The 26899-nt window shown below is 33.9% G+C and overlaps 1 protein-coding gene across 8 annotated transcripts in view; it reads right to left on the bottom strand.

The window, feature by feature from the left end:
* LOC143240260 (uncharacterized) overlaps positions 1–26685 on the bottom strand; it is a 76080-nt gene extending 49395 nt beyond the window's left edge. The window contains exons 1-2 of one of the 8 annotated variants that reach the window (XM_076482421.1): positions 26236–26682; positions 22758–22936 (exon numbers count right to left, since the gene is read on the bottom strand). The gene's annotated coding sequence lies outside the window, so the exon portion shown is untranslated. Of the gene's footprint in view, positions 1–156; positions 405–8943; positions 9150–22757; positions 22937–26235 lie in introns of those variants that run through there. The other 7 variants (XM_076482420.1, XM_076482426.1, XM_076482423.1 and 4 more) reach the window with 7 other exon arrangements.
* Positions 26686–26899: the final 214 nt, after the last annotated feature.

The raw sequence follows: 26899 nt of genomic DNA, 5'->3' as shown, positions 1-26899 counted from the left end.
GAAATTGTGTGTGTGTGTATTCTTACAGCAAAGCTACACTGGGCTAACAGAAACACCAATTTCAAATACAACTCTTATAACTTAGTGAATAACATTAGTAAAAAAAATGCCAACACATACATATACGGATGTAAAACGATTTAAACAGGAACCTACCACAGCCAGAACTGCCGTTATCACAAGACTAGCAATAGCTCTCCAACGAGTGTTCGGTGAGAATAAGGCTGTTAATAGAAGAGTTACAACCTAATTATTTTAATGTGGAGAGTTTCCAACATTGTTATATTATGTTATAATTTCCTCGTCCACACAGTTGTTTTTTCCTAGGACTAGTCATCCAGGACACACACAAACAAAAAACGATTGCTGACAGGTAGCATATATCAACTGGTTACAAAATATTCATGACTGCTTTACAGTTTTGGTGAAGCTTAAACCACCAATAACAAGCTATTCCCATCAGAAAAAGATAAGCTGCAGAAACTAAATATATTTTGCACGTCAGAGATAGAAGTCTGTTACAAACCCTACAGAAGACCTGTACTTGGAACTATTACGATAATAAACGAATGATTTCCTTTCTAACGAGAGATAAGGATTTTCCTAATATGGTATATAAAATGTAAATTCTTTCTCTGTGTTTTACGTTTGCCACATTTCTTATACAATTTGAAATATAAACATAATAAACTGCACAGTAAATTTAAAAAAAAAGTGAACTAAGCCCATACATTTATTTTATTTATTTATTTAGTTATGTACAAGCCCTAGTGAATATAACCGATGTTCATACCGTTTTTCGATATATCGGTGAAGTGAACAAGTGTGCATTTCGTAAAACAAACGTGTTTATGAAAACAACATCCACATATAATGGAACTTTTAACGTGAGTAGTCTGAATGACCTCCACGTCCCTTGCACAAGCTCATTACCCGAGGCATCGCTAAGCTCTGGCTCAGTGCACTTGTGCGCCTATTCTATTTGACAGTATCCCAAATCCTTAGTTGATGTACTGAAAAATTAAAATAAAAAACCATGTGCGATATCACACTGAAACGCCAAATATACTAGCGTCTATCAACCAGATTCCCCAAACTTAAGCACTCAGCGACAGTGGCGTATTTAAGTAGGAGCTAAAGGAGGCTCAGTCAGCCTCAGGGCCCATGGTATTGATGGGGGCCCCATTGATAATTTTATTTTTTGTAAAATTACATGGGATGTAGGGCCCACAAATATTAGTAACCCCTTAAATCCACACAATTTTAAACCCGCTACTGCTCAGCGACGCCTGTGCTTATTAACAGTAGAAATTGTGGTAAGAGTTAGTAAAGCATCATCTGATACAGCACAGACCAAAGATGTAAAAAACAGCTGTTTGGTAACACGGAATCTCTAAGAAAGGTACTCCAAGGTATGATTATTGAATATAAACCCAGGACAAGAAGTAAAATGCTTTTCTGATTTTAAGAATCACGTTCCTTTATACAAAACGAATCTTAAATATGTATTCACTTCTACAAGGTAAGCTGTATATAAACGTGGTATAATTTAACAAAAATGTGTAGAAAAAAATAAAGAAAACATGCGAGTTCAACATTATCAATATTTTGTAAAGTCGAATACCATTTGCAAAACAAAATGTACTAATAAATTAAGTTGAAATTATTTATGAAAAACTCCTAATCCATGACTTGCAGCCCAATTAAACATTGAATTGAATATACTAAAATATAAAAAAGTAATCGTGAACCGCCATAATACCATAGTTCTTAAAATGGTTTGTTCAGAATTTTCACAAAGACACTAATCGAACATATGGGGAAAAAGCATCTTAAAAAAAGACTTTTTTTGAAACAACGTTCACGACCTTTTGCCTCAATGGCTAAGGCTGCTAAAATACTGATATTAGCAAAATAAAACGAAAAAGTCCATTTTCCTATTGATAGACAAAATTCATCCATTTGTTCTTCATATTATTCTAGTTTCACAAGCCTAAAGAAAAACGGCTAAGAATATTTTATTAAAACCTTGAAAAACCTATTAAAAACTCTTTCATAAGTCATAGGATTGTTTGATGTTAGTTCTTGAAAGGAGAGGATAATTATTTCAGTTTTTTCATTGCTACTTGTCAGATTCATCTAAGAAGCTAAGCTTTGATGCCAAAATCTATACGTAGCTTCTAAATAAATAACAGCGAAGGTTATAGGGTTATTTTGTAAGTTGATTCTTAAAAGTAAAGATTTTCACCCTCTAAAATTTAATTTATTCTTCTGTACTAATAAAAGTTATTTGAAGCCATTCAAGCACAGTTATAGTAGTTCGAAATGTTTAATTTTATGTTAGTTGGTTTGATGTGTTTTGAATTTCGCGCTAAGTTACACGAGGGCTATCTGTGCTAGCCGTCCATAATTTTGCAGTGTAAGACTAGAGGTAAGGCAACTAGTCATCACCACCCACCGCCAACTCTTTTACCAACGAATAGTGGGATTGACCGTCACATTATAACGCCCCTACGGCTGAAAGGGTGAGCATGTTTGGTGTGATGGGGATTCGAACCCGCAACCCCTGGGCATATTAGTTGGAAACACTTCGTTTCATTAGAGTAAGCAAAGTGTATTCAAACACACCTTAGTGTGTCATGCGGCTAAAATTGTATCTACAGGATACAGTACGTTATTAACAGAAGTGAAAGTATAGCAATTTCCCCTTTCTGACTGTGGTAATCCAAACTAACATATTTTCAGTGGATGCGTTCTATTGGGGCCTTATTTCACATACCAAACTTGAAGGCAATCCACTAAAAAATACAAGAGATAGAAAACCTCCAATTTTGATTGGATTTCTCCGACCTATCTAGTTTTCTTCGCAACAAAAGTACGGAAATTTTATTCGATGGAAAAACGGACATAGCTTTTGTAGATTTCTTTTATATTATATGTAAAATCAAACATACAGTTAGATGTCAAATTTATCTCGATATAAACCACACGTGCTAAGTGATTCATCAGAAAATAGCTCAAATTTAAACAATTTCAGCACGCACTTGCACAAAAAGTTAAGTGAGCTATCGATCCGAAAATTTTACTACAATGTCATCTAAAAATAAAGGTGACCGTTTTATTTACTTATTTATTTGTTTTGTCATTAGGTCTAAAGACAGCTGATTTAGAGCAGCATATCTGTAGGGTGAAAGCACGTACAGATACATAAGTATAAGTTAGGCCAAGCAAACTAGATTATTAGTTTCCTGTTCAAGTTTTGAAACAAATCATACAAGTGAATGGCCATCATTATTTATTGCCAATTTTTAAGTACAAATTGGCTGAATTTTATCAGATTTTTCTAAATGAAAAACAGTTGATGTCATGTGATATCAGCTTAAAGAATAAGCGTAAATACTGATGTTTGATACGAATGGTGGTAACCAGAAATTATTGATCTAATTTACATCGCGTTACTAAAAATGAAAAGCATTGCAAGTGTGTGTGTGTGTCAAAAATTTTACATAAGATGGGAAGTCAGTACGGAACAGTCCTCCCCAAAATACAGCAAATATTTTGTTTTGTTGTTGTTTATGTTTGGGGGGGAGGGGGTAAGGTAATATATTCGATGTTGTTGATGTGAACGGCTTCCTTTGTACTCGACGATCGTTAAACACGTGTTTACATGAAATCTTAGGCACAAGACCATCCGACTCAGTAAATAATGGCTGGGTGGAAAAAACAACAACAATGCAGCAGTAACCTGTTGAAAAACATGCAACACTCAACTAAATGCATATGTCCACATGTAGCTTAGAATTTACTTTCCATAAATGGTCATACAAAAACTTAAGAAACAAGATTGTTATAACTAATACTTATTTAAAGAGTGGAATAAGGCTTGTCAAAAAATACAGAAATAAACCAAATCAAAATGTAAAAGTTATATTTTAAAGCCTACAACTAGGGGCTCTCAGGAAAAAATAAATAAACGAAGCTGGAAAGTGTCTACATTACTGTCAAGCTAAAACTCCCTAACTTTGATTCCACTAAAATTGATTAGCACTGCAGATATGGATTTCTACCTTACGGAAATTATGTAGATTATTTCCAACTCTGTTTAAATTTTTTTTAGGCCGTAGTTGGAAACTTGAAAATATAACCTTTACATTTCGATTCAACTTGTTTCTGTACTTTATTTGACTATATCCCTACTCCCCTTTTTAAAATTCATATTTTATAAATATAAATATTTATATTCATAAAAACAAATCTATTGATGCAAATGTTAACTCTAGCCAAATCATGATACAATCCTACAGAAACAGAAATTATTTTAATAGAAAAGTCAGTTCTAGGTCCCCCTTCCCCAAATAATAATTATTATTTGCCACAGTTCGATGTCAATTAGCTAGCTAGTTTATTCCCGTACATCGGAACAATCCTTGTACGATGTTCGAGGGTCGAGAAATCATAGAAGGACAGAGAAAGGAAACGCATAGGCATAATACAAGGAAGAGGCTAAGTTCGGTGTGGATGCATGAACAACTAAATTAACATGGCCTTTAAACATTTGGTTAAAAATACAGTTCGATACTAGTTCAGTCTGATGAGAGGTTTTAAAAGTTCCATCCATAGGACAAAACTTACCCTGTACAACTTCGAAATGAATTATTCTGTCAGTTGGATAACTTTTTGCTATATATACTTTATTTGAAACGTTCTTTGAGGACCATATAATATAAACAATGTTGAACATACGTGGTTAGTAGTGTGTTTGGGTTGTGGATCCGAAGTTAAAATGTTTCTCTTTTCCCTCCTTTTGCCCCAGAAACGTGTTCTGTGTGGGTGATAATAGCCCCTTCTGCTTAGTATAAAGCACGTCTTGTGTGTTAAAGTATTCTTTGTGAGTGGCAGTCTGTCTATTGATACGTTCCTATGACTGAAAAGTTTCTTCCTTACTTCATTTACACTGTTAGAAGTACTAGTTTTATCATGCAGTACGACAATGAGACTTTCCAACTAAGGGAACACATAAAACTCTTCACTCAGAATGTGGAAGGAATGACTAATCAGATAGGTGAACGTTTTTGTGACCTCACTGTAGGCCTGCCAGTAGATGCCGTATAAGAGTGATGGTCAGATACCAATATTCTGTCAGACAAAACTTGGTAGTGGGTGCTGTTGACAAGATGATTTCCTTCTGGTTTACCAGTTCAAAGTTAGGAAAAGATATGAGCATACAAACTATAAGTCACGATATTTGATAAATTGGACTATTTAAAAAACACGTGGCCGAACACTGTAATAGAAAGCCCATTAACATCTCAACAGTGTTGAAACTATAACAATAAACAAACAAACAGGCCGTACAAAAGAACGGCAAACGACGAAATGAAGACAAACTAGCGAGTGTTGAATATTCATCCGAAACAAAGAAAAATAACAGCATTGAGGAAAAGAAAACCAGACAATGATCTCTCAAAAGTAACATTATAACAGTAGGATAACGTGGACTAAAAGTTATCAGACCTAAAGTTATTATGGCAGTAAAGATATCAAATTCCAAATAATGGTTACTACAAACATCTTGTTTCATCCAGTTTTCCGACCTTATATATGGAATAAGCTAGAACATCATTATATAATAACAGTAGAAGCTGTTAATAGACTTCCTTGTATATTTAACTCGACGCCCAAGAAAAGTTTGCCTTCTTTTGATTCAAACTATGTTGCCGATAATATACACCAGTCATCAAGACTTGGGTTGTTTAGTCAAGTTGTGATGGCACGGTGGAAAGTGCTGCTTGGATCATTTGTACCAAGGCGAACCACAATTACCACATCCTGCCAGACATCAACGAAAAACAAAGAGTTCAACTTAAATATTCATGGTGAGGTCTCAAGGTGCACTTTAATTATCGTTCACTGACTGGTATTTTATCATACTGATAATACACTAGGAGAACAGAGTACGCAAAACCATATGAATTAGCTAAAATTAAACTATTATACATACTTCTTTAACACACAGAAATCATGATACTAGTTTCAGCATATTCCAGTGTTATCTTTGGTCGGACACTGTATTATTAGTGTCTTTGTTAAAAACTCGAGATGCGAAGACTTTAAATTTAATTTTTACCTATAACTATTATCATACTCCGCAGTAATAAATGTAGAATTGAGGTTTCCAAACTAGTAATGATAGTAAGTTTATACTATAACCTTTCCCATTGGCTAAGTAGTGGAAAACAGGAAAACCATATGTAATAAAATATGAACAAGTTTAGTTTTCTTTTTTGTAACTCAAAAATAAAAAGTATGCCATTCATGAGGGTTTATAATATTAAAAATCGGGTTTCAGTATCCGCTGTCGGCACATCATAGATAGCTTGCTGGTAGCTGCATCAAAATAAATAGTTTCTATTGGACAGGGAGAAAATAATCAAAAATTGTTTCCTTTCAATTAGTTTCTAAAGTTTTATGTTTTATTAATGGTTAATTGATTGACGTTAATCATATCTCGAGGAACAAGGTGAATCCATAAGCTGATATATTTGTACACTGTTTCAGTAGAAGATAATTTTAAAATAAATAAAGTTTTCTTCGGTGTCGTACATTGGAAACGATAAGCTTCGAAATATAACTCACTTCTTGATATTCCGAGCGTGTAAAGGATAAGCTTCGGAATATAACTCACTTCTTGATATTCCGAGCGTGTAAAGGATAAGCTTCGGAATATAACTCACTTCTTGATATTCCGAGCGTGTAAAGGATAAGCTTCGGAATATAACTCACTTCTTGATATTCCGAGCGTGTAAGGATAAGCTTCGGAATATAACTCACTTCTTGATATTCCGAGCGTGTAAAGGATAAGCTTCGGAATATAACTCACTTCTTGATATTCCGAGCGTGTAAAGGATAAGCTTCGGAATATAACTCACTTCTTGATATTCCGAGCGTGTAAAGGATAAGCTTCGAAATATAACTCACTTCTTGATATTCCGAGCGTGTAAAGGATAAGCTTCGGAATATAACTCACTTCTTGATATTCCGAGCGTGTAAAGGATAAGCTTCGGAATATAACTCACTCTTGATATTCCGAGCGTGTAAAGGATAAGCTTCGGAATATAACTCACTCTTGATATTCCGAGCGTGTAAAGGATAAGCTTCGGAATATAACTCACTTCTTGATATTCCGAGCGTGTAAGGATAAGCTTCGGAATATAACTCACTTCTTGATATTCCGAGCGTGTAAAGGATAAGCTTCGGAATATAACTCACTTCTTGATATTCCGAGCGTGTAAAGGATTCGGAATATAACTCACTTCTTGATATTCCGAGCGTGTAAAGGATAAGCTTCGGAATATAACTCACTTCTTGATATTCCGAGCGTGTAAAGTTTGTTTTGAATTTCGCGCAAAACGTTTCAAGGGCTATCTGCGCTAGCCGTCCCTAATTTAACAGTGTAAGACTAGAGGGAAGGCAGCTAGTCATCACCACCCACCGCCAACTCTTGGGCTACTCTTTTACCCACGAGTAGTTGGATTGACCGTTACATTGTAACGCCCACACGGCTGAAAGGGCAAGCATGTTTGGTACGACGGGGATTCGAACCCGCGATCCTCCGATAACGACTCGAGTGCCTTAACCACCTGACCATGCCGGGCCGCGTGTAAACCGTTTGATTAAAGCTGGCACCGGAATAATAGTTTATTTACTCTACAGAAAACTAATGCAATATCACTGAAGAGTACACAAGTATGTCACTGAACAGAATACTATACTGAAGCAGTTATAATCCATAAATTCTACCAAACAGAATATTAATTTCACTAATCGATCTGCCGAGTTTTAACGTATTTTCTTGAACTGATTTTCACTACTTAAAAGATCGAAAAATCTGGGAGTTCATAGTTTTCTTTGATTTTTGTCTATTTATCATGTAGCTTGTTATACAGTTTAAATGATTGTCGTTAATTAAATGATGAACAAAAGACATGACATCCTATTATCCCTCTTTTACATTGTTAAACCAAAATAAAGAAAGAATAACCAGCGATATACGATAGTGAGTAACTACGTATAAAAAACTGGACACCAAATTTTATACAGTAACTAAATTTCACGTTGAGAAAATAAACTTTTTTTAAAATTCATTTAATAAAAAAAAACTTTTCCAAGTTGTTATTTTTAGAACATTTTATTCACCAATCTCGACAAACACACATGGAATATCCTCTAAATATCTGTATAAAGGTGACAGAAAACCTTAAACATACCATGGGACGCAAAAAATATTTTGTCTCCTTCCTTTTCTTATGTAATAGATTTGAATAATACACGTTTTACAGCTTGAATATTACTTTATGACCTTTATTACTTTTTTTATAGGTTTCATTGATATGTAATTTTGAAAATCCTAATAAATTATATTTGATAAAAAACTTTTTAAACATTATTTCTCATTCAAAGATTGTTCTTCGTTTAATTATAAAAGTTTGGGAAAATGTGTTGCCTAGCCAGTTCATAATCGAATGATTTCATTCAAAAAACTGGGTTTTCCCACAAAGTGTAAATGACAAGGGTCACGCTGAGCATCATTATATATCATATTCATCATTAACACAACTCAAGTAGATGTTTAACATCACAATGTATAAAACAACTGGGGAATAATATAACACAAAACCACAATTATTTTGTTCATTTTATGATTTAAAGTAGAACTTTAATATTTATTATTTACATCGGTTTACGTTTTATTAAGTACAAAGTGAACAAAATATCTAACCTACAAACATTACTTTTAAATCTAGAAATCCAACCAAATGTATTACATAGCTTATACTTTTTAAGTGTGAAGTGAACAGGCCCGGCATGGCCAGGTGGTTAAGGCACTCGACTCGTAAACTGACGGTCGCGAGTTCAAATCTCAGTCACACCAAACATGCTCACCCTTTCAGCCATGGGGGTGTTATAAATGTAACAGTCAATCCCACCGTCAGTTGGTAAAAGAGTAGCCCAAGAGTTGGCGATGGGTGGTGAGGACTAACTGCCTTTCCTCTAGTCTTACACTGCTGAATTAGGGACGGCTATCGCAGATAGCACTCGTGTAGCTTTGCAAGACATTCAAAACACACGAAGTGAACAGAATATCTGACCTACAAAAAAAAAAAAGGGGGAAAACTGAGCTGTTATGCGAACTACACAGGTATTGCATATATGATAAAGAGAGTCCTAAGCACCTCTCTCCTATTAATCTATACATTAGGTCCTTTAGTTAAAATTTATTTAAAATATATATAGTATTATTAAAAATAATAATAATAAATAAGTGCTAAAATAAAACAGGCCATCTATGATCTAGACTTAGGTAATTTGATAGTACAATATACATGGATATTGCCCTGAAAAGAACCTGAGTAATGTTCATCACTCTGTACTAACTATAAATATACCAAGCAGTCCACCCTAACAATGAAAAGGAAGGAGGAAGAGGTCTAGTGAACCTGACCCTCCCGGGTATACAAAATTTATATACCTAAACACCTGGAGAGAGAGATCTAACTTACACACGACATTTTAATCTAGTAATCCAACCTAATGTAAGTTACGTTGTACAACTGCAACAAAAGCTTAAATTGCAATTTCTAAAATGCTGCTGTCAGTTTGTTGGTGCCAGTTTCATTTTTCGTAAAGTATTCATATCAATAATAGTATTTTCAAGTGGCGCTGTTGTGAAAAATGACGCCGATGTGCTTTACAAAACATTATCTAGAAATCTTCTGGTTGTAAAACTTCCAACGAGCCATTAATATTTAAGTACTATACAATAAAATATAACAAATTATACTGAATGATAGAGGCTGTCGCAGAAATAAAATAAATTCATTGCGATATCCAGTCCTCTTGTAGCGAGTCTGTGATTACGAAGTAAACTTGCAGTATTAAAGAAAAACGACAAGAATTCATGAAAAATAAGTACAATTGTATGTAAAACTTCAGATAAGAGCAGATTAAGGATGTTAAAATACATAACATCAATTCCACCCCCCGAGATACGACTACAGCCAATTTATATATAAAACGATCTTAGAAACTGTTATTAACAGTAACTTAGCAATGATCAGGTGTAATTTCCTGTTACCTTGTTTTAAGTACATAACAATACCATAATTCTTATAAAAATATTTCTCGAAGTTTATTATATCCTTAAAGAAAAAGAAAGTTTATTGTTTTAACACGACGACATAAAATGGGCAATCTATGCTCTATTCATCATGGGAAGTTAACTCCGAATTTTAGCATTTTAAGTCATAAAACTCTTAGTATTTACACCGGGAAACCACTTTCATGGGAACAGGTTATAACATCAAACCATAATTTGCGTATAATATTCATTTTAAATATATTTTGTATTTTGGTATAATTCTGTTTTGGTAAAAAAAATCCCAATAAAGATGCGCATACTGCAAGAACTATGTAACACACTTTACAAAAGTGTAGTAAATGAATGTTGAACAATTACTTCATAATAAAGTATTGGTTGTATTCTCAAAATGGCTGGTATAGGTATTAAATGTATTCTTTTGTTAACCTGAAGATGACCCAAGAAGGTCGAAACGTTGTTTTGTACTTTATTTCAATTAAAAAGTGCTAATACCCATACCAGCCGTCTTTAGAAAACATTTTTACTCCAAGTGGGTTTTTCGTTATCACAAAAATATCCTTTTTTTTTATTTAATTTCGCGCAAAGCTACAGAAGAGCTATCTGCGTTAGCAGTCCTTATTTTAGCAGTGCAAGATTAGAGGGAAGGCAGTTAAGTCTTGGGCTACTCTTTTACCAACTGACCGTCACATTATAACGCCTCCATGGCTGAAAGGCCGAGTATGTTTGGTGCGACGGGGATTCCAACTCGCGGCCCTCAGATTACGAGTCGAACGCCTCAACCCACCTGGCCATGCCGGGCTTTAAATATCGTTTAATAAATTTGCTTATATAACTATTGTTCATATAACTACATCTAAATATTTGATGTAAGACAACAATTATACCAAAATAATGGGAAAGAATTAAATAACACAGGCCTGTGAATTTATTTAAACTTCATAAAAGTTGTTTACGTTTTAATAAAGAATTTTGAATAATTCCGAATAATACCTAAACAATTTTTTTTTATTTTATTTTTTTTTACAAATCAGGAAGAAAACCAAATCTTACTTGGATCAAATTATCTCGTTTACCACAATGAACCTTTTCTTATGTTTGATAATTTTGGGTTCTAGAACGATCGGTAAGACTTACATTGCGATTTGTCTTGAACAATCTATAGCCAGCGATTGCCAACATTTTAATCGTAAAAAATGTAACCCGATTTCAATAAAAAACGATTGACCTGTGCAAAAGTACATACGATGTTTTGCGAAAAATCTGTACGCGACGGAACAAAATGGATATTTTCGGATTCAGCGTACAGGAGTTACTATAGAACATGAAAAATGTCAAAATAATAAAACCATCGCAGACCTGGGTAATCATTGTAGGATAAAATTACTTATAATAAAGTGAAAGTTAAATAAAAATAGAACATTTCCAGAGTATAACTGATAATGAAAACGATTTTCTGTTCACAAACAGTACCTGCTTTTCCAATCATTCCTACAAGACCCGGATGCAACCGCTTTGTATTGATATAATTCACTGTAGGGTACACAGCCATTTAATTATTCGCGAGAAATTATATTTGTGATCATGCCCCCTTCCGAGAAAAATAAGGACTACTGATTCGGCATCATCTTATAGTAAAAGGCTATGAAAAAACAAACCTGATTGGTCATGTATATTGTTTGGAAACCAGTTTTAAATAAAATACTATACTTACGACTAACTAAAAGTGTTATGTATATTGAAACAATAGGAAGGACTTGACTCTTAAACATAATAATAATAATAATGAACAGATAATAGTGGAATACCGCTTATCTCTCCCAATTATTTTAAACTTGGCTTCACGCACGACTTCACGGCGGATAACTTTTCTATATACATTTCAAGTTTCGTTTTGCTTAAGGTTAACTAATTTTTTATTTCAGTAATAACGTGTATTATTCTGAATTATTTTAAAAAACTTAAAACGTGATTTATCAAAGTTTGAATACAGAAAAAATTTAACATCTATGAAAAAAAGAGTTGTTTGGGTTTTTTGAATTTCGCACAAAGCTACACGAAGGTTACTTGCACTAGCCGTCCCTAATTTAGCAGTGTAAGACTAGGGAAAAACCAAATAGTCAAACACCCACCGCCAACTCTTGGGTTACTTTTACCAACGAATAGTGGAATTGACAAAAACATAACGTTCCCACGACTGAAAGGGTGAGCATGTTTGATGTGACGGGGATTCGAATCCGCGACCGTCAGATTACGAGTCGAGTGCCCTAACCACCTGACCATGACGAGCCATGTAAAAATAACTGCAGTGTATGACCATTTTTAAATGGGATCACGCACTGATGCTGTGTATGACACAGAGGAGAGCAATAACATATGTTTTTTTTAACGTTAAAGACAAACGTGGGAATGATTCCATAAATATTCTCTCAAGTACACTTCATATCATTAATTTATGAAACCAGGTTCTCAGGACTCATGTTTCTCGTTCGAAGAACTCATGAATCGAGATAATGAGCATGTGCAGCACAGCCTCGAAATACCAGTTTATTCAATACCTTAAGTATTAAAACTGGACTAACGAATACATATTTTATAACCATAAGCACAAGAGATTTAAAACTTTGAGTTGAATCAGTAGATAACGAACACTTTTCTAAAATGATACACTGTACACTTGATTTACGTCATAAGAATACTCAGTTTCCATTTTTCTCTTCAGAGACTCTTTTAAAATTAAATGTTAGTATGTTGAGAAGACACTGTAGGTAAAGAAGATATTGCTTATGATAAGCTTTGGTTTTCCGAACTTAGAAATCCTTTATTTTCCTTATATTAAGGGCAGCAAAGTTGAAAATGAACATTAAAGTATTCAATTTAAGTTTTTTTTGGCGGGAGGTCACAGTTTCCCACCATTTTTAATGGACTTTTTTATTTTTGCTGGACATACACATATTTATAGTAGTGTTATATATATATATATTACTTGGTGCTTAGCACCCTTTAACAAGAAATGTGCAAAGTTCACTTTCACGTATAAAGTGGATTTACAGTGTAAAAGCAAATCATAACGTCAATGTTATCATCACTATATTATAGCTAAGTAACTTTTTAAAATCACTAAATTTGTAGCGTTTTTTTTGTGAAACTTATTTGGAAACAAAAACATAACATGATTATATCTGTCGTTAGACATTAGTATTAGGCTTATTGTAATTTTAAACAAGACGTTCTTTACCTACTCCCTTAAGTGACTTCAAAAATTAGAAAACTGTAATATTAGCATTCCAACCATACTATTAGGTTGAGGAATAATTCGTGAGCGTTTTTAAATAATTTCATTCAAGCATTACATGCAAGACTATACAATACTTCAATGCATGAACACATTACACCCAAAACATTTATTACGATACTTTATTTCATGTAATACCTAGGTATATAGTATGCATTGTTTTAAACGAAATTGCAAGAAATTAAATGCGAAAAGCAGATGGTGTCGAAAATGCTCGATTTTGTCCACTTGACAATCCATTTAATGAGCTGAAAATGAAAGCAAAATTTAAAGACATATGAAAATCAAACACACCATCTATTAGAGCAAAAAAATATCTACCAAATGACATGAAATATTTTGCGAAAGCGTTTCATTTATGAATATGTTTTTTTAACTTGAAAAAACGCTCACGAATTATTCCTCAACCCAATATATTCGTCATATCCATTTCCGACAGTGCATTTCGCTCAACCCAGAGCTCACCGGGCGCCTGTGTAATTGCATTCATTCTTTGCTAGCTTGTAACAGGCGTGCATATCATAACATCTGTTGTTCTATGAAATGGCTTACACAAATAGTGCTCTGATTATTGTTATATTTGTTGTATCCCAGCCAGCCTGATGAGTTCTGGATTCAGAGAAACTCACTGTCAGAAAAGGTGACAAAAACAGTGCGTTTTCAATACTACTGTTATTAAGTTCTCTTTTAATTCTTGAAAATCCCCAAGGGATTAGATGAAGAATGTACGGTTTAAAAATGTAATAGGCCTAATACTAGATATATTGTGATAAGTATAATTGTAATTATTTAATCTTCGCCAGGTTGTAAAAGGTGTACATAACAAAACAACACAGTATTAAGGTTTAATTCGGAGTATTAAAAAAACTAAAAGGTTTTCACCTCTCACAGTGCTAATGTCCGTGACTAACTTATTGTTGTTTTTTATTCGGCGCTTTACAGTTTCAAATATTTTTACTGTAGTAAATAAAAGAGCACTACTTTATTTAAGTCGATATAATAAAATGTAGAACACCCAAGTTGAAAATGTTAAACATACTTGTATAACTTTTTTCAACACAAGGATTTCCCAACTTGTACATATTTTCACTGTTGCCAGCTAAGCCAGTTCAAAGACCTTGCAGACATGATGGATTGGATGCTCGACTGGTAAGATGCAGGTCACGGGATCGAAACCTAGCCACAAAAATGATCACCCCTTTTAGTCGCGTGGGCGTTGTAATATACTGTTATTTCTACTATTCGTTGATACAAATTTCGAGCATGAACTGTTGTTTTTTTAATAAAACGTAGAAAAATATTTTTAGGATTTCGAATGTTATGAAAAAAACAGTTATGTTAACATGCTTTGTTATGATTATTTGTAGACTTCCAAATGTGAAAACCTTATATGTTAGATAACCTTTTCAACAAATAACGACTGTTATTTACATTCTAAATGTTGATCAGTTCCGATCTTTTTTTTAAGGTATTAATACAGTTCGTTTGTAAGCCTAAAAAGAACTTGTGCATGTAGTTCTGGCTGACGTAATGGATACGTGTAGATAAAAAGCAAGCCAACAGAAGTTTAAAAAAATAAAAAATGTTGTTATGTGCAAAGCTACACAGGGGACTGTCTGTAATGAATACATTACAGGTAACGAACCTTTAGCATCATAAAGCCATCAGACGAGTCATAGCAGGCTTGGAAAAATAATTTTGCGATGAACTGTTCGATGTAACAAAGTTAAACTAAGTAAAGTATTTTTGTTTTTATTATTGTTCAAAATACTTAAGTTGAACAAATTGTTTTACAAACATTACTTCACAATTTACAGTGAATGGCCTCGAGTTTTTAATCCAATTATATTATCCCTATTTATATTTTCGTTAACTGAGAAACACATAAAAACGTTCGTTTCTTTCTCTGCAGAGTAGAAATGTTTAACTGAAATTAAAATACGCCTCAAAGTATAAGATAAAGGATTTTTGGTGTTTGAATCAAAGCAAAATATTTATTTACACGTCGCAGAAGCACTGTATATCAGCGGTCAGTCCGAGGGTTTATAAATGTTAAAATATTGTGTTTTCGATACTCGTGGTTAAGACAATACAGTTGGTCAATTTTGTGACTTTGTGCATGTCAACAAATAAACAAACCCTCTGCACAGACCATTTGATTGTTAAATTGTTACTACCAAATATTTGAAGCTACCATCTTTATATTAAGTTAACCAGAATGGTTTATATAACCCATCTTCTCCAGTGAAAGTAATAAAATCGATACTGGATATAAAAATCGCCGTAACTGACCGAACTTGCCTGAATAGAAGTAAATGACACTGTTCAGTTGTTCGTGGTTGAGGTTTTGGTTTTATTACAGAGGATGAGTCAATGTTTTTGTGACTGCAAGGTAAAAACAACAATAGAGTTGTATATGTGATTATAAAGAAGGATGGTTTGGAAGTATATTTGGTATAACATTTTATAAAAGGTATGTTTAATTGACCTTTCACGAACCAGTGAGGGACATTTTTGTTGGAACCAAAAAACACAAAAAAAAACACAACAAAACTACCCAATCCGTTTTTTCTTAATTCGAACTGAAGATTTTCTGAACATTTTTATTGGCTAAAACGGTGTTTCCCGCATTGTTTTAGCGTTGGGGATAAGAAAAGTGATTTGAAATTGTAAAATGACTGAAATCCATCAGTGAATCAAGATCTAAAGGCCAACTATAAAAAGCATGGAAGTCTCCAAATGACACACAGTGGTATTCAGAAACGTTTAGAATTACTTTGATAGATACTGTGCAGAAAACCGAGTACAATATTATGCCTGTAGCTTCTTTCAAGATGTTCCTGTTTGCCCATCCCACTGCTGACTATCTCTCTCTCTCTCTCTCTCTTGTGTTTGGTTACATATATTTGTATACCCACGAGGGTCAGGTACACTAGACCTTCCTCCTTCCATTACTTTGTTGGAGTGGCCTGATTAATATATTATGAGTAAATACTGAATGGCTGGAATAATATGATAACTTTAGTCTGGTCCTTTTCAGGACAATGTCCATTTATATTGTTCTTTCATATTTTTTTTATTTTATATATATATATTTTAATCAATTTTAAAAGTGGCCTCTTTTATTTTAGTTCTATTTAATTATTACTATTATTATTATTTTAAATAATTTTATCTTAATGATCTGATGTACAAATTTAACAGGGAGAGGTGTTTAGGTCTCTCTTCATCATATATGCAATATCTGTCTAGTTCGCATAACAACTCATTTTTTCGCCAATTTTTATCAAAATATTTTATTGTACTATGTAGAAGAAGTCTATCTGTTATTGTTTGTGTATTTGAGTAATTGTGCATGAACTTTGAGGAAGTGGTTTTAGGTACTCTGTATGCTGATGTAATAAGTGTATTCTGTAATGTTTGGAGTTTGGTTTGTATTTGTTTTACACTTACATTGATCCATGCAGGAGCTGCGTGGTCTATTACTGGTCTAATGTATGTCTTGTATATTTTAATGATGTTTTCTGGTGTTGTTCCGTAATTTTTACCAGTTAGACTCCTAGCATAGTTTATTCTTCGCCAAATTTTTGTTTTTATGTTATTTACATGTTTTATCCATGTAAGTTTCGAATCATATGTTAACCCTAAAAATTTTGCAGATGTTGCAGTTTGGAGAAGCTTTCAGTTCATATAGATCTGAGGTTGAACTTTTTGATGTTTCGTTGATTTTGAAAATATTACTAATTGTGTCTTCGCTGTATTTATTTTAATTCTATGTTTTTTACAATATTCACATAATCTATTTAGTTGTGGTTGTAAGTTAGTGGCTGCTATTTCCTGCTGACTATCGTGATGCTTAGAAATACAATTTAAAAAAAAACAAGCGTTTTATTAATTCATTAAAATATATCTTTCACTATTTTAACTTTTTTTCACCTTGACAACAAAGATAAAAAGAAAAAGAAATTTCTAATGGAACAATAACCTTGAAGGAAGAAACGTTCTAACGATCTCTATTAAATAAAGTGGTTGTTTCATTCACTATCTTTTAAAATTCGATAACAGTAGTTACAGTGGTTGCTAGTACGTGTGATTACCGCCGATTTGATCACTTTTTTGTTACCTATAAAAAAACTAAGTTATCCGTACCACTACATCTACAGCGCATTTAAGGGCTTTTAATTGTTACTTATCAAAGGATTTTGGTCCCCCGCGGCAAGCTTTCGGATTTACGCTAAAATCAGGGGTTCGATTTCCCTAGGTTGACACAGCAGATAGCCCGGTGTGGCTTTGTTATAAAAAGAAACACAAATAACTTTATCAGGTTAAGAGACATTTAAAGTTGGTAAGAAGGAAAAATCTGGGGCACACCGACTTCCACCAACTTTGTTCTACGTGTACTGAAGCATATTCAAGGATTCGTATTGGTTAATTGTGATAAACATCCTTCCAGCAATTGAGGTTTCACGCGTTTTGTAAATAATGACATACTTTAATTAGTTATTTCAATATGATAAAGGTGTGTAAAGTTTAACAACTTTTAACACTGAGCCCTTCTCTCTGCTTAGTTGTAATACTGATTGTAAGTTTTGAGTACTTTAATTTCTATACTCATGAAATTAATTTTGTATTGTTTGTTGGCTTAGTGTGTGGATTTAGAACTAATTTAAATATTCCCGAACTTGCCAGTTCCATAAGAAATTATAGCTGAACATGTGGTTAATAAGACTTTACCAAAATGATAATTCAATGTACTTTAATCTTCATACTTAATTTTTTTAATTGATTTATTATACGTGATTATTATATCAGTTTACCATATCGGGTAAGGTTCATTAATGTATAGTTTATTCTATATTCTGATCTAGTGAACCAATACTTTTATCGGAAGTTCTTAATTTGTAACTGTTCTTTCTTTTTGAGCACGTGCAGGATTACGTCCAATGATAAAATGTAAACGAATGCCGATATTGTACACATTATTAATCTAGAATACGCAAGTAAGATGCTATCCTATATAATTAAGTTATTACAATACCATTTGTTTCTTTAGTTACGTAACGAGCTAATCTTCTCAAGATCAAACTCTGTTGAATAATCATATTATAATAGATGCACTTCCACAGGGTCCACAAAAGTAAACAGAATCAAGAGTAAAAGTAACAAATATTCGTTTTTTTTTCTTAATTTTGAAGTACGTATATCATGCTGTGTTGTAACCTACAGAGTACATAATTCATGACACGAGTACGTTTTACTGACGATACGACAGCGCAAATTGCAAACGTTAAGCGTTCCTCATGTGTCACTGTTTTGGTATCTAATCGCTGGCTGACAATATACTAACTACTGTATAACGGTGAGAGTTATTAAAACGAGTTACTCGTTCAGATGGCTTTCTACTATAATTTCATGGAAATTATTGCTATTGCGTAAAACATGAACTAAAACGTAAGTGTTCAGCCTAGTACTTCCTCATGCTAAAATGATGTTTTAAAATTTAAAAGTTAGTTGTTGAAGAGTAGAATTCACAAGTTTTTCATACGAAAAGTTAAACTGAATACAACATACAAGAAAAAAGACGGAGAAACGGTTGAATGATACTTTTAAAAGCCCAAAATTAACCTGCTGAGAAGGTAAAAAAGTATTTAAAATGTAGTTATAATTAAATAAATTAACAAGTTCTCTGTCAGTAAACAGAGAGGCCCGACATGCCCAGGTAGTTAAGGCACTGGACTCGTTCTCTGAGGGTCACGGGTTCGAATCCCCATCACACCAAACATGCTCGTTCTTTCAGCCGTGGGGGCGTTATAATGTGACGGCCAAACCCACTATTCGTTGGTTAAAAAGTAGCCTAAGTGTTGGAACAGGGTGATGATGACTAGCTGCCTTCCCTCTAGTCTTACACTGCTAAATTAGGGACGGCTAGCGCAGATATCCTTCGTGTAGCTTTGCGCGAAATTCCAAAAACAAACAACTTATTTTAGGCCTAACTTTACAAATTACTTTAACTAACGTGAAACAAATCAACTTGTACAGAGTCAACAGTGCGATAGCAAACACAGATACAAATACAGGGTGTTCGGAAACTGTGCAGTTTTGTAATCATATTTTATTCAGTCTTTTTCAAACCATCAACTGATAGCGGTGTTTAGAAACAAAATAAGAAGAATCCAGGCCTGTATTGATGCCAACGGGGATCACTTTCAGCATTGTTTATAATTGTCATTCATATTTACCTCCTGTATTCTATATTAAAACATGTCTGTTAATAAATATATAAATGCACAGTGACTTTCCGAACACCCTTTACGTCAAGAAAACACTGGATGATTCAACTTTCTCTTGAAAAAACAATAAAAAAACTACACTCTCTTAATTGTCTTCTCGATTATCCCTCAACTCACTCTATCTTTTTAAGAAACACGCTTTCTAATTTTCCTAACAACGTCGTTATTTATAATCCACGCTCATTCTAGATATTTCTGTGACTTTCTTAATCATAACATCAGGCGCCCTCTGGCAAACATTGCAATTATAACATTAAAAATAGATTCAAAAATACAAATGATATTTTACGTTGTTTGTACGAAAACATTTTTTTGAAATTTACATTCAAATTAATGGAAACGCCAGTGCCATAAATTAAGAACAAACCTTTACATAAAAATTTCCCACAATTTCAGAGAACGCTAATGTGATTTGAAGACAAGATGAGCAAAGAATTTGGATTGAATCATATGTAATATTTGAGGTCTCCGTTTTTGAAATTCGCGCAAAGCTACACGAGTGCTATCCGCGCTAGCCGTCCCTAATTTAGCAGTGTACGACTAGAAGAAAGGAAGTTAGTCATCACCACCAACCGCCAGCTCTTGGGCTACTCTTACTAATGAATAGTGGAATTGACCGTTACATTATAACAACGCCCGCCGGGTAAAAGGGGCGAGCATGTTTGGTGCGACAAGTTTGTTCGTAATTAAGCACAGAGCTGTACAATTGGCTATCTGTGCTGTGCTCACCACAGGTAGCTAAAACCGAATTACAGTAGTGCGAGTTCGTAGACATGACGCTGGGGGAGTTATGTAAAGGTTTATTATCAATTTACATCCAAAGGAAACACTTCTTTTGAAAAAGTATTTATTTTGGGTTTGTTTTGAATTTCGCGCACAAATATTCGAGGGCTATTTCCGCTAGCCTTCCTAATTTTAGCAGTGCTAGACGACAAGGAAGGCAACTAGTCGACACTACCCACCGCCAACACTTGAGCTACCTTTTTTGTTACAAATAGTTGGATTGAATGTCACATTACGACGATTCACGGCTGAAAGGGCAAACATGTTCAAAAATGGTGGTTCGAACCCCAAGCCCTAACCACCAGGTATATAAGAGGTGTTTCCTTAAACATTATTCGAATAATAAGTATTGCTGAGGAGACGTTAAAAAACACGTTTAAAGTAACATTAACTAACACAAATATGGTTACTCACAGATCAATCAGCAGCAAGGCGGAGGGCTTGTGACACTAAAAAAATCGGGTTTTGATACCCACCGTGGACAGAATACAGATAGCCCATTGCATAAATTTGTGCTTAACAACAAACAAAGGAATGTAGTTAAAATCCTCTGCAGCTACGCAAAATTATCATCACAATTTGCAGACCTAATAACGGCTGAAAATAATACAAGCTCTTTACGCTAGTTTTCAAATCCAAATAATGTGTCCTAATTTTAAAAAATGTTTTCCTACAATCAAGTCCACTCAGCTTTATCATGCAATAAATATTAACTTTAAGGACAAATTGTTCTTTGTTGTGGTAACGTTATAAAAACAGTATATCTTATCCACATCAACAATTTGTTTCTATAAATAAAGGAAAATAAAACAGTATTCGTTCCCAGTAGAAATCTAAAACAAAACAGTAGTTTTACAGAATATTTCAGCAGTTGCCGATAGACGTGTCTGAAAAATAAAAGTTGCGGCAGAAAAAAAATTAGGCATAGACATTTTGTAACTATACGAAACTGTATGTTGAAGGATAATAAATTTTTAAAGATACCCCCTTGCGTTTGGTCATGACAAAGAATTAAAAAAAGATTCGCCTAAATTTGTTTGTCTTTTGGAATTTCGCACAAAGCTACTCGAGGGCTATCTGTGCTAGCCGTCCCTAATTGAGGAGTGTAAGACTAGAGGGAAGGCAGCTAGTCATCACCACCCACCGCCAACTCTTGAGATACTCTTTTACCAACGAATAGTGGGATTGACCGTCACATTATAACGCCCCCACGGCTGAAAGGGCGAGCATGTTTAGCGCGACGTGGGTGCGAACCCGCGACCCTTGGACTACGAGTCGCACGCCTTACGCGCTTGGCCATGCCAGGCCGGAAGTTGGTGAAAGTAGATTTTGGATTTGTTTTGAATTTCGCGCAAAGTTACACGAAGGCTATCTGCGCTAGCTGTCCCTAATTCAGCAGTGCAAGACTAGAAGGAAGGCTGCTAGTCATCACCACCCACTGTCAATAGTGGGAATGAACATCACACAATAACGCCTCCGTGGCTGAAAGGGAGAACATGTTTGGTGTTACGGGCATTCGAACCCACGATCCCCTGATTATGAGTTAAGCGCCCTAACCACCTAACACGTTTCAATATAAAAATAGCTTTACTAGTAACATCCGGAAATAATTCCAGAATAAAAACAAAGCATTTGTTGAAAGTTGTTAACCAAAATCTAGAACTTGCTTATGACAGTGGAAAATGCAAGCCTACAATATAAATATTATTGTCAATATAGCCCATTAAGCAAAATATAAATAGAAATGGCCATTTCGATTTTCAGCTTGCACATCTACATAATTTTAGGGCTAGATGTGCAATTTAAGTGTACGTAAACACCCATAAAATTGCTTTGACTCGACAGTAAAGATGTTTACTTTTCAGTGATAAGATTTAGTGTCTTAATCCCTATTAATCTATACAACTGTACAAATCAAACCCGATTTCATAAGTGTAAGAAGCGATAGTTTATGGATATATTTCATGATTCAAGTTATTAACTTAATTCAAATTAACGAAATGTAGTTTGTCCGCTACATTTTTATTACTATTATCCTTTTTTCCTTTATCACTGGCTCAACTGATGTCTACTTAGAAATTCGCAACAATAACTTTCTACATACTCTTATATCTGAATTTCTTTTGTGTTCGATTTCGTGTAAAGCTACTCAAGAGTAACTTCCACCATACATCTATCTCTAATTTTGAAGCGAAAGGCTTGTCTTCGAAGGTAGCTGGTCAATACCACTCACCGTCAACTTTTGGGATACTCTTGTCAGACCAAATGGTTGAATCTGACAGTCACACATATAACACGCACACAAATTTCGAAGCGTGATTATTTCTGGTGGTATCGGGACACGAACTACGGAACCTGAGTTCCACAGTCCGGCACTTTAATTGGATCCACTTCTGCACAGAATTCTTTTCTCTAAAATAAGTAAATACAAGAGAGAACGTCGATGACAACTTTCAGATTTGTTGTTACGTAAATCTTTGAAAGATAGTGTGACACTTCCTGATTGGCTAAAACGTTTTTGACATAAAACCCAAATCAAAATGTTTCAAAGACGGAAGATGGTGGGACATCATTCCCATTAAAATAAGATTATTTAATACACAATTCTAAAAGTATAGTTTCCAATCTCAAAGTACACTAAATTACCAATAACTTACTATAAAAGATTACAACTGCTAAAAAAACCCAATGAGATCGAAAAACAGTCTACATTTCTACGTATATCAATGCTTCATTCTCAGGATAATGGGAATGTTTGTTTTTAATTTCGCGCAAAGCTACACGAAGGCTCTCTGCGCTAGCCGTCCCTAATTTAGCAGTGTAAAACTAGAGGGAAGGCAGCTAGTCATCACCACCCACCGCCAACTCTTTTACCAACGAATAGTGGGATTGACCGTAAATTATAACGCCCACACGGCTGAATGGGCGAGCATGTTTGGTATGACCGGGATTCGAACCCGCGACCCTCGGATTACGAGTAGAACGCCTTAACCCAACTGGCCATGCAGAAAAAGAACTATCACTTTGGTTTACTTTAACAAAATTCAAAACCACGCCTACTAGGAACGTTATTTGAGGTCGAGACCAACTGGCTGAATTTGTTTCAATTATTTTTTGATAGTTAGTTAGTAGTATTGATTATACCCATGAGATGTATTATCTATAAAATTATTATTCAATATTAATTTTGATTTCATGAGTGAATGACCAACGAGGTAATTTAATTCGTAATACTAGTGGTAGCAGCACTGCAGTACTCTTAATATAACGGATATATTAGTTGCGTATAATGAGCAATTGTGAATGCTTAAAATAATTTGTTGAACAATCATCAAACAGACCGTGATCACAGAAAGATAATAACCAAACACAAGCTTTTGCATTTTTTGATTAATTTATAGTCGAAATAAGTAGTCTGGGTTAGGAGCAGCATTTTGGTGGAAAACATTCTCCAGAATCAAAACAGTATGACATAGTATTTTCCTGTTATTAATGCATTATTAGGGTCGGCTATCAACAACCTACATAATAAGAGAATTCTGACAACAACAAAAAAAGTATAACAAGTAATGTAGGAGACCACTACACCTAATTCTCCCGATTATAATATTTGTAACTTATTTACGTACATCTGATATACTGCAGATGTGGTAAAATTAACTGCAATCTTCATTTTTTTCGTCACCATAACTCATAAAAATAAAGCTGTAAAATATGATATGTAAACCAAACGTTTAAGTATTAGGATTACAAATATAGACAGTTTCGTCACAATAACCAATGAAAGCGTTTGCAAGGGCTTTCGTATTATTTAAACATCATTCACTCAATTGCAGAATGTCTTGAAAACAGTTTAATCTTTCGCCACTGTTAAGACCACAGCAGAAAAACGGTCATTCAATAATACAAAATATGATTTAGAGATGAAATTTTAAATTGTCGAACTAAATGAAATATTTTAAAAAGTTAGAACATTCAAACGTGATGCTCCATAACTATCAGTGTTACATGAATTTATCGCAAGTATAATTAACAACTTGAATAAAATATACTGCGATTCATTTATCAAACGGAAAATAACCGAGCCAGTTTAAACACCATATTTTTCGTTCGGTTAGGGTTCTGTGCTTCTTACCAAAATAAAACCCTTGTCAAATTTCTTTTATTCCCCCCCTCCTCTTATTCCGAGAGTGTTATTTGTGTTAAAAACTATGAAACTCTTAATGCGCCGAATGTGGGACCAGGCGTGACTTCCGCCAGTCAAGGTCATGCGATTATACCAAAATTTTTTGTATTCCTCGAAAGATTTCCGACTGTAGTAGAAAAGCTTGATCACCGTAACTTTTACATTAAGCAGTTTTGTACGCTGGTTGCTTCCTTGAAAGTTATTCAAATAATTAAATATATATATAAACATTCTATAAAAGTTTGGTTTTTGTTTGTTTAAATAAAGCATGAAGCTACACAATAGTCTATCTGTGCTCTTCCCACCACTAGTATCGAACCTTTGTTTCTCGCGTTACAAGTCCGCAGACATGCTACTGTACCATTGGGAAAGAACTTCACGATTTCAATGGCCTAAATTCCACAAGAAAGATTGCTCGCATGGTCCAAATGCACATTTATTTATTTAACATCAATTGGAAGTTCTGTAATTTTTGTTTATAATTATCGAAGATGAAAAATGAAGAAAAGGCTTAAAGAAAATATAAATACAAACTTATCGAAAGTGATGAGTCTTTCAAGGTATAGCATCGATGATTTTTTTACCATCTTTTCAGTGACTTAGATTAAAGGCATTTTATATAGAAAAGGCTTAATCCTGTAAATCATTTTGAGCCAGTCACACTAAAACATTTTGGCAGTTTTACAAGCAGTTTATTTCTTACATGTTTTACCTGCTACATTGCACTATACATGTTGTAACATGAAAGGCAATAAAAATGCAAAGTAGTTACACAAATATAGTTTTTAAAACTTATACATGACATTATTTATTATCATAGAAGTGTTTATGTTCTCAACTTGAACAAAATCACCAATATCACAAATGCGTTTTATGATAAAAGCTTTAACGTTACAATACAAATAACGTCACACCTATCAGATTTTTTGTTGTATTTTATGTCTTCAATTACGTTAATAAGATCATAGTTCTCGACAACTTGATACAAGAGCAAATAGCTTATAAAAAGATATAATAATAATAATATATATATATATATATATATTAATTACAGCAGGTCAATGCAGTAGATAAGTTCATTTTTGCATAATTTATGTTTTCAATTAGTATATCATATCAAAAGAAAAATTGTTTTCTGTGGTTATACTTAAATAAATAAAATAGGTTTTCTTTTCACTTACACAGAAAATCTTAAAGTATTCAATTCTACAACTACATACAATAAACTGATAAACACCAAGTTCTTTATTTTTAACAACTGCATGAACAAATATAATGGCATTGATAATTTCCTAAGCCTAAATTACTGAAATGTCAATAGATGAAACCGGCCCTTATTTAGACCAAGTTTTGTTCCAAGGTATGCCTGAAGGTGTGGCAGTTCTTAATTTTTGCGTTGTCACGAATATACCTGTAATAACGGTGATGGATTAGGTAAAGCAATGTGGACTAATCTTTAAACAAGCGCATTTGGTGTTGTTGTTTTTTTTTTGTATTTTACTTAATATACAAATATCCTCCTTACCTTTTATTTCTTCTTTCTGTCACTACTTCTGGCCTTAGCCTAGGTTTGGCTGAGATATATTTAATCGTATCTGGTACATATGATAAAGCTTATCAGTAAAAAGAAGAAAAAAGAAAGAAAGAAAAGGACTACAACCTTGTACGGGTGCGCTGCAAGTCGATTTTAAAACCTCATACACTTAAGGCGCTTCTTATATGGTGGTCGAACGAACTTGTATAACTAGCCAACAAAATTTTCCCTCGGGCTTTAAGTCTGATAGGACTAAACTAGTTTGAAAGCACGTGCTGAGTACTACCATGACACGAATGCCTCAACAACAATTAAAGAACGGCCTAAAAAAGTGTCCAGAATTACGTAATCTCTCATCATCCGGTATCTTATTCTGACGATTACTATATAATTACAAGTTGAGTAAACCATCTACTCTAAGTTGATTAGTTGTAGCGAAGCGAATTTATTGACTTTTTTAATATTCAATTAAAACTGACACTACTCAAACTTTAATTTTAAGAAGATGTGTATCTTTGATTGTTTCATATTAAATACTTTGATCGCGCCATCTATGGATCAGATTAACAGAAGGAGCAAAAGTACTTCTAAAAATATTGCAAAAATTATAAATGTATAAACTTACGTACATACACTGCTGGCCAAAATCTTAAGG

Source organism: Tachypleus tridentatus, chromosome 13, assembly GCF_004210375.1.
Source record: "Tachypleus tridentatus isolate NWPU-2018 chromosome 13, ASM421037v1, whole genome shotgun sequence".
Lineage (NCBI taxonomy): Eukaryota > Metazoa > Arthropoda > Merostomata > Xiphosura > Limulidae > Tachypleus > Tachypleus tridentatus.
The sequence above is the reverse complement of the archived record's forward strand: the minus strand, read 5'-3'. Positions and strand labels throughout refer to the sequence as shown.